Source organism: Berghia stephanieae, chromosome 6, assembly GCF_034508935.2.
Source record: "Berghia stephanieae isolate SIO BIC M18660-M18661 chromosome 6, UCSD_Bste_1.3, whole genome shotgun sequence".
Taxonomy (NCBI): Eukaryota; Metazoa; Mollusca; class Gastropoda; order Nudibranchia; family Aeolidiidae; genus Berghia; species Berghia stephanieae.
Genome location: NC_088365.1, coordinates 15,326,978 through 15,336,977, shown reverse-complemented (window position 1 = coordinate 15,336,977; position 10,000 = coordinate 15,326,978). Strand labels below are relative to the sequence as shown.

General features: G+C 37.7%; 1 protein-coding gene across 1 annotated transcript in view; it reads left to right on the top strand.

Moving 5' to 3' along the window:
* Positions 1–6,052: 6,052 nt before the first annotated feature.
* The window catches only part of LOC144974559 (uncharacterized), a gene marked incomplete in the record, with an annotated part of 72,966 nt that continues 69,018 nt past the window's right edge, over positions 6,053–10,000 (top strand). Inside the window, 1 exon segment of the mRNA XM_078917542.1 lies at positions 6,053–6,229.

Sequence of the window (10,000 nt, the reverse complement as noted above, 5' to 3'; positions counted from 1 at the left end):
TAAGGGATGCACCCAAGATTAAGATGACCCGCCATGACTTCGCGGTTCGGTGACTCAGACTAAAAGATGGCTGAGAAACGATTTAACTGGTGCATCACTGTGAACTTTTCATCAGAATAATTTTATTTGTTATATTTTTATTTTATAAAAGTATGTATATAATAACATTTTTCAAGTGATATCTTATCAACCAAACGATAGATTTCCTCAGCTGTTAAGAGAGACGCATGCGCAATGCTATGTTGACGTTCTCTCTGAAAGGGCATGTGTCGTAAAAGGCGGCAATGGTGTGTGACTCCCCCTTTTTGAGTCACCTGGTCCTCCAGGTTGGATGTTGTCGAAGTGTTAACACTAGTTAATACCCCTTCCGTAAAACTCAAATTGTTACAGAAACACAGACGGACAAATCAAATCCTTTATTTTTTAGCTTCGGCGACCGAAGAGTTTCTGCAATGACAGAATTTATAAAGGACAACAGACAAAGCCGAAAGAACTACAGAGAAGTGATAAGACATGGAACGAGATTTTTTAAATGTTAGCTCGGGATTATACGCCACACATTCCCGAAAAACAGAAATGTTTCAATATCGCACACCTTCTCCGCTTAATCACTACTCCCTGATTCCATCTTATTTTGAAAAAAATATATAAAAAGTCAACAAACAAAAAAAGTAATGAAAATGCGTTTCTCGTTGAACCATTTCCGCACGTTAATATCGAATCACGCGTGAAAGGTGAAAAAAAACAAAAAAACAAAACTTTTCCGTCAATGCAATACCACTGTCCCTCTGACCCCGACTAGGTGAGACACGCAATCCCATATTTAAAGCTCCGTGGAGTTCTCTTACGCACTCAAAAAAATGTATTGTGTCATAAAAATCAAATAAAGATAATAATAAATAATAACTGACATCAAAGGACTACCTGAAACGACGGGCTAATTGACTCAGAACTCACTGTCTCTATCACAAAGGTGTGAAACTTGATCTCAGTCCACCCAATGCCGTGTGTTTGTTTACATTGTCTGACCACTCGATTGCAATTCTCTACCTGTGCATTGTTTTCCTCTACTGGGCCGTGAACAATAAGAAAGGATTACAGTTAAAGGGAGGACTCGTACCTCAGCGTTTGATTGATCTGTCTCATAGCCCTACACGCCATGATCTGTCTACATTGATACACTCAAAAGGCGACTCAACTGGCATCAACTTGAGGCAAGTCTTTCTCCCCATCAGAAGGCTGGCTCTCGAGATGGAAAGATCGACATAATGTCGTGCTTAAAAAAAGAACATGACGAAAAACACAATGCTGATGTCTCTTCTGCCAGCCAATGGGGTGATGAAGTTTTGAAACAAATTTTTCAGCAGTACGACTCTAATGACATAATTTACAATGCAGTCGAGACGGGGTTTTACTACAATCAACGCTTCACGATTACTATTCTTACAAACAATAATGCCATACTTTGTTGTCGATTTTAAAAGAAAAAAAGCCCCCAACCCCCCCCCCCCCCCCCCCCCACCTCCACCCACCCTTGGTACATGAAAGCTGGTGTCTAGATGCTATTTTTAGCTTCTCCGCTTAATCGCACACTCCGCTCTTAATCGACACACTAACCTGAACTCCCGAGGGTGTGGGATTAAGAGGAGTCAACCGTATATTATATAATATATATATATATATATATATATATATATTAATATATAGAGAAGAGAGAGAGAGAGAGAGAGAGAGAGAGAATTTATATATATATATATATATATATATATATATATATATATATATAGATAGATAGATAGATAGATAGATAGATAGATAGATAGTTAGATAGATAGATAGGTTAGTAGATAGATAGATAGATAGATAGATAGATAGATGGATAGATAGATGGATAGATAGATAGATAGATAGATAGATAGATAGATAGATAGATAGATAGTTAGATAGATAAGATAGATAGATAGATAGATAGTTAGATAGATAGATAGATAAATAGATAGATAGATAAATAGATAGATAGATAGATAGATAGATAGATAGATAGATAGATAGATAGATGAATAAATAGATAGATAGATAGATAGATAGATAGATAGCTAGATATATAGATAGATAGATAGATAGATAGATAGATGGATAGATGGATAGATAGATAGATAGATAGATAGATAGATAGATAGATAGATAGATAGATAGATAGATAGATAGATAAATAGATAGATAGATAGATAGATAGATAAATAGATAGATAAATAGATAGATAGATAGATAGATAGATAGATAGATAGATAGATAGATAGATAGATAGATAGATAGATAGATAGATAGATGGATAGATACCAATCTCTGGCATAATAAGGTGTTTCGTTGATTTTTGTCCTAGGGATCTATCATTTTGTTCTGATGAAAAAGTGGAGCAGATTTGTGAAAAAAATCTAATTTGTTTCGTCAAATCCCATCGAAAACAGACACATCATTTTTAGCACGTGGTTGTGTGCCAGCCTTCCAATTCGTGAGTATGACAATGAGGTGTGAGTACTGTTAGTGCTTATTTTCATTATTATCATACAATCAATTAAAAAAAATTATGTCAACCATTTTCCGCTCTTTACATTGGAAAAGAATTCTACATTGAGTGAGCGAAATATCTAATATTATTAAATGCAGAAAATATCTCTCCCTGCCCATATTTAAAGCTCCGTGGAGTTCTCTTACGCACTCAAAAAAAATGTATTGTGTCATAACAATCAAATAAAGATAAAAATAAAATAAAATTCCCTTAATTCATCCCCAAGGGGAAATTTGTCTTTAGGGTCTATTCCAAGGGAAGACTGGAATAACCCAGGCGTCAGCCGCAGAGCAGCGCCGCAAAGTGAGCTAGGGCGAGGTGACTTGCTCAAGGTCACACAACTATTGAACACTTCAATGCGACTATGTGGTCTTGTGGTATAACACTCGCTTTCGGATCGGAAGGTCCTGGGTTCGAGCCTCGCTCGGCGCATAGTTGAGTCCTTGGAAAAGACTCTTTACTCACATTCTCTTTCCGTACTCAGGTGTAAAATGAGTACCTGGCCGTTAACAGGGTTGTCTCCGTCCGAAAAAAAAAAAATGTAATATCGCCTAACAGGCGTCATGTCACGTCCTACATGTTAAGTGTTGCTGTTGGCCAGGGACCCTTTGTAAAGCGCTTTGAGCACGTTTAGTGGATAATGCGCTATATAAAAGCTTAATTTTTTATTATTTTTTTTTTTTTTATAAATAATAAATTATGAGTCGATCGATTTATCATCGCGTACATGTAGGACTAGACATGGCGTTTTTATACCTTTTTTTTATCGTCAGAGGCAGCGCTGCCACTAGTCAAGTACATATAATATACTTTTCTTCTGATTGCGATGGGGAAAAGGTCTTAATGTCACGCTACTCAGAGAGGGATTCGAACCAAGCACATAACTATTCGAAGGCGGAGGGAATACTACAATACCACGAAAATGTCTTTTTATTCTGTCGATCCATGAATTACAAGTTGGTCATTTGCCCAAAAACTTTAGAAAGGTGTTGTGTCAATGAAAAGAAAAGAAAACAAATATTATTTCTTAATTGTTTATTGGTCTGGAATGCGATAATCCACAGATTCAAGGCGTGTTGTTGTCCCAGGTCGTGGTAAGTGAAGTGTGACCCTAGAAAGAGGAGAGCTAACGCTACTAGAAGGGACACTCCTTCTTTGAGCCAATGGTCACAGCCCTCGCACGCTGACTCGCGAAGTGCGTGTGCCTCGCTAAGTGTTTGCCCTAGATACGGCTGTCGCCTGCCTTTCTGTTTATGGATGTTTATGTTTATGTGTATGTTTCTATGTTTACATTTAGTGTTTGTGTGTGTGTGTGTATGTGTGTGTGTGTGTGTGTGTGTGTGAGAGAGAGAGAGAGAGAGAGAGAATAAGTAGGAGTGAAATATCTGTTCGATGTTATCGTTATCATAATATAATTATATAGTTATAACAAGTGTAACTAAATGACAAATTGCTATATTAATGGACAATAAAGATCTATTATTATTATTATTATTATTATTATTATTATTATTATTATTATTATTATTATTATTATTATTATTATTATTATTATTATTATTATTATTATTATTATTATTATTATTATAAATAATAATAATAATATAATCTGTGATTTTAAAATTTATTTTGGGGTTGGGTGGGTCGGGGATAGATAGACAGATAGGTAGGTAGATATATAGAATATGGCGAGAATGAGAGAGAGAGGAGGGGGGTAGAGGGATAGAGATAGATAGATAGATAGATAGATAGATAGATAGATAGATAGATAGATAGATAGATAGAGAGAGAGAGAGAGAGAGAGAGAAACAGGGGGGGGGGAGCACACAAAATTAACTAAATGTACTCACATTCCTCATTTGTGTGTGTGTGTGTGTGTGTGTGTGTGTGAGAGAGAGAGAGAGAAGAGAGAGAGAGAGAGAGAGAGAGAGAGAGAGAGAGAGAAGGAGAGAATAAGTAGGAGTGAAATATCTGTTCAATATTATCGTTATTATATAACGTCATAACAAGTGTAACTAAATGACAAATTGCCATATTGATGGACAATAAAGATCTATCATTATTATAATAATCTGTGATTTTAAAATTCATTTTGGGGTTGGGTGGGTTGGGGATAGATAGATATATTGGTAGGTAGATATAATATAGCGAGAGAGAGAGGGGTAGGGATAGGGGGGGGGGAGAGGGATAGAGGCAGTTAGATAGATAGATAGATAGAAAGATAGATAGAGAGAGAGAGAGAGAGAGAGAGAGAGAGAGAGAGAGAAAAGAGAGAAACAAGGGGGGGGGGGGGGGCACACAAAATTAACAAAATGTACAACTCAGCGTCTTCCATGTTCAACTCAATCTCTAAAATATCTCAGATCTTATTAGTACTAGCCTACTATAGATCTAGAAATCACAAGTGTCACTGATGGTTGTCTATAACATGTGGGAACAGATCTCCACTCAATACTAAAATGAAAAAGACTAAATTTCAACAAAGAGTCACTGATGGGTGTCTACAACACATGGCCCAATAAAAATAATAACTAAACAAAGGGTACACACACACGTGTCCAGTTTAATTAGACCTCCCCTCCCCTCCCTCCCCCTCTAGTCTAGCCAGGCGAAACCGGCGGCCAGCCAAGGAGCGTGTTGCTAACACGCGCTAACAAATCACTAGGCAAGTGTGGTGTGTGCCACGCAAACGGCGAGTTGTCCCTTCTAGTCGTAGCTCCTCTTTCTAGGGTGTGACCGAGCGGCTTTTAGGGTCTTTCATGCGGCGCTAAATAGCCAAAACTATGTGTAAGGGGGAATCCCCGTAAGCCTGAAATTGGCTGGAACTGGAAGAGAATGCCTCTGACCTAGGACTTCATAATAATATAGATGTCACTGCCTCTGACTCAAAACGTGGTGTTTTTCTTTAACAAAAGCAAAAGATGCTTACCCTGATAAAGTTTCGATTTTTTTAAGAGTTCCCCAACATCGTCGTCATTCTCGACGACGTCCTGGTCCATAAGTTGAACTAGAATAAGGCATCTAAATGTTAAGTCATGGAAAAAGACCGCAGGGCTAGAACTCAGCTGGTCACAGATTCGCATAACAAGTTGAGTTGTAAAAAAAAAAGACTACGCTCTCTCTCTCTCTCTCTCTCTCTCTCTCTCTCTCTCTCTCTCTCTCTCTCTCTTTCACTTACTGCGTATTTGTGGGAAGGTATCTGCGTGTGCGTGTGTTGTGTGTGTGTGTGTGTGTGTATGTGTGTGTGCGTATTTGAAAAAGACAGAGAATGTTTTATGTATCTAATTTTCTTTTTTTCTCTTCTCTGTCTTACTCCCCCCCCCCCCCCCCAACCATTCTTCCACTCTAAATAATATCTCTCGTTTCCAATACATTATATTATTATCTATGTCGTGTTCAGCGACCCGTTACCGTCACTTAACCGGTTTCTTTTATGGTATGTACCCTTGTGTCATAACTTGTGAAAGGATAGCAGGAAAACACACGGTAGGCGAACGCAATTCTACAAACCAATGCTGGGAAAGGATTATAGAATAATATCGCCTCAAACGAACAACACCCAGAAGTAAATCACTGACGTTTTTGTCTTTTGATATAATATTATTCCGTCGCATATTATGATTACAATGAGGATAGAATTTCTTTGGATATCGCATTACCGTAAGTACCAAGTACTAAACAGTTATTCTAATATCGAGTCTATTGTGTTTATTTAGATCGTCAATGCCATGAACCGCAGACATGAACACTGCCATATTCTGACATTGACATTTTTCGAATTGGGTCAGGACTTTTTTTTTACTTTGATTAATTATTATTATCAATCGTTTAAGACAAACAAAAACATGTGAAACATTCTTAACCCCACGACTTCAAAATACAATTTGACAAGTCAAAAATTGGTCGATATTTGAAGGGAAAGTAAAAATTCGAGACTAAGACGTATTAGAGCTAACCATAGGATGACGCCGCCAAAACATAATCAAGATAATTAGATGCAAATGACCCGAACTATGCTGCAATTGACCTTTAATTTAAGCATGTCGTGCGGATCCACAGATTAGGTAGTGAGACGGGCTCTAGTCTGTGTAAGGATCCAATCAACATTTTTGTTTACACATTGCTTAGCAGCAGACTGTCATCTATCAAAGATGCGACGAGGGATTGAGTGGGATGCTTTCGCTTAAAAAAAATATGTCCCTACCCCACCCTCCGCTCCTCTCATTCATTCACCGTTTCCTTTCTTTCTGTCATTCTAACTCCCTCCCTTAGAAAAACAACAACAAAACAGTCTTATGTGGCGATAGAGTGGAGACTACCAAATTAACTCTCGCACTCGTGAACAACACGACATGGTGACAGGGGTCCCTTGTCTTGTTCCTTTTCCAGTCGTGTGTAGGTATGTGGAGACCTAAAGTTTGTTTCGAACTCGGATCATGCTTTTATCAGGAAAGAGCGAGAGTCAATAATGTTGTTATAAATTTGTTAGACTTCTGCGCGTTGAAAGGTGCTGGGTGCGACGCACTACGAAAAATATTTAAAAAAAACAACTTTTGTTGACATTCCAACTTCTAGGGGGGGGGGGTGTCTGTTTTTTTTTATGATTGGCACACGTTCCAGATTATAATTGTCTGGTTTAATATACACGAAATAACAATCAAACTTAATCCACAAACAAAATCTATCCTCTCTGCCGGGGTTTTCTTCTCTTGACAACCCATTTTCCCTTGTTTGTTCAACTATCGTTTTCACGCATCCTCTCGCACCGAGTCCCATAATTTCGTGCACATCAATCAACCAATCACAAACTGTTACCAATTCTTCTTCTTCAAGTACCAAGTCTATGCCAGACATCCGTGATCATGGTACGCCATTCATCTCTCTGATCAGATAACCTCAGAAAACGTGCGGCTATTTGGTCTTGTGGTATGACACTCGCTTTCGGATCGGAAGGTCCTGGTTCGAGCCTCGCTCGGCGCATAGTTGAGTCCTTAGAAAAGGCTCTTTACTCAATTCTCTCACCGTACTCAGGTGTAAAATGAGTACCTGGCCGTCAACAGTGTTGTCTCTGTCCGAAAAAAATTATAATATCGCCTTACAGGCGTCATGTCTTGTCCTAAATGTTATATGTTGCTGTGGGCCAGGGACCCCTTGTAAAGCGCTTCGAGCACGTTTAGTGCTATATAATAATAATAATAATAATAATCTTTATTGTCCAAATTAAAGGCAATTCATGTGAGGTAAACAATGCTCAGTTTGGTTCATGGTATGAACATCAACACATTTACAAATACAGACACAGCCATACACGAACATACACGCTTGCACATTGTTTCTACACGTGTATACAAAAGAAATGAGCGTACATACAAACACATATACATACATACATACATACATACATACATACATACATACATACATACATGCAGACATACATACAAACCAGCATATCATCGTATATGCATGCCTACATTCATACATACATACATACATACATACATACATACATACATACATACATACATACATACATACATACATACATACATACATACATACATACATACATACATACATACATACATACATACATATATACATACACACAGACACACACACAGACAGATAGAACGATACGATATATTTGCTGGGACAGCAGATAACCATATTATAAATATAGTGTCTTATATTAAGAAGAAGATGGCAATGATTGTGATGATGATGATGATGATGATGATGATGATGATGATGATGATGATGATGATGATGATGATGATGACTACGATAATGATGATGATGATGATGATGATGATGATGATGATGATGATGATGATGATGATGATGATGATGATGATGATGATAACGACGGCGGCAATGTCGATGATGATGATTCACGACACTGCTTCTCGTTATTTTCATTGGTTGTCTCATTTTTCCACAGAAGATTTGTTAATTAATTTTATGGCGGTTGGAATGAAGGTTGTCTTATGTCGATTTGTCCGACATTTTGCTTCTAGATACCGTCTTCCGGAGCGCAGAAGTTGGAATTTTTCGTTCAGCGGATGCCTCTTTTCGTTGATAATGTTAAAAGATTTCTTCTCAACTGCATTAATATAAGTTGTGTCAAGGCTTCTAAGGTCTGTGTTAATTATTTTTGAAGCCTCTCTGAGGGTTCTATGTAGTTTGGATTTTTCTTTTGTTCCACAGCTTCCATACCACGTTGTGATGCCAAACGAAACGATACTCAATATTAATGACTTGTAGATTTGTATCATGGTCTTTCTGTTCACATTGAAAGACCTTAATTTTCTGAGTATATACAAGCGCTGGTTACATTTTTTGATGACATTGTTGGTGTGCGATTCAAATCTTAGACTGTTATCTATAATTACACCAAGGTATTTAAACGTTTCAACAGTTTCAACCGCCTGATTGTTAATTTTTGTTATTTGTCTTGCTCTTTTTCCTATTTTTCTGTGATCAAACAGTTGTTCCTTTGTTTTTGTTACATTGAGCTCTAGACAGTTATCGGCACACCATTTGCTGAATTTACTAACTTGCTCAGTGTATTTAAATTCGGAGACGGAATCATTGAGCAGGCCGAGTATTGCGGTGTCATCAGCATACTTGATGAGTTGGCAGTTATCAAAGCTAGCCACACAATCGTTTGTATAGAGGATGTAAAGTAGAGGTGAGCTTACACACCCTTGTGGGCATCCGTTTGAAAGAGTTTTTACTGATGATATATTTGAGCCTACTCTGACATGTTGGGGGCGATCGATGAGAAAGTTGTTATACCAGTTGATGAGGTAATGGGGAAGGTTTAGAGCATGCAGTTTACTAATTAATATGTTGGTTTTCATGGCATTAAAGGCAGACGAAAAATCGACGTATAGGATTCGGCAGTAGTTGGCGGGTGAAACATCCAAGTGATTTGATATTGAATGCATCACTGTGAGGAGTGCGTCTTCCACACTAAGATTTTGTTGGTAGGCAAACTGATATGGATCAAGTATGTGTTGGTCATATATAAATTGCAACAGCTCTCTTTTCAGAATCTTTTCCAGACATTTCATAATAATTGATGTTAAAGCAACAGGTCTATAATCATTCAGCTGAGTTGGTGGATTCTTTTTGGGTACTGGAATTATAGTCGATGTTTTCCATATAATTGGGATTTTCTGTTCATCTATTGAACGTTGGAAAATAGGCAAGAAAGGGACAGCTAGTTGGTTGTTACAGTTTGAAATGAGTTCCCACTAAGTCCATCTGGACCTGGTGCTTTTTTCTTTTTACATAATTTAAGAACATTGATGACCGCCTCTTCTTCGATTTCTGGCGGAGGAGACGTATTTTTTGTTATGATATTAATTTTGAAAGTACGTTGTCAATGGTGTCGAATCGACAGTAAAACTTATTTAATTCCTC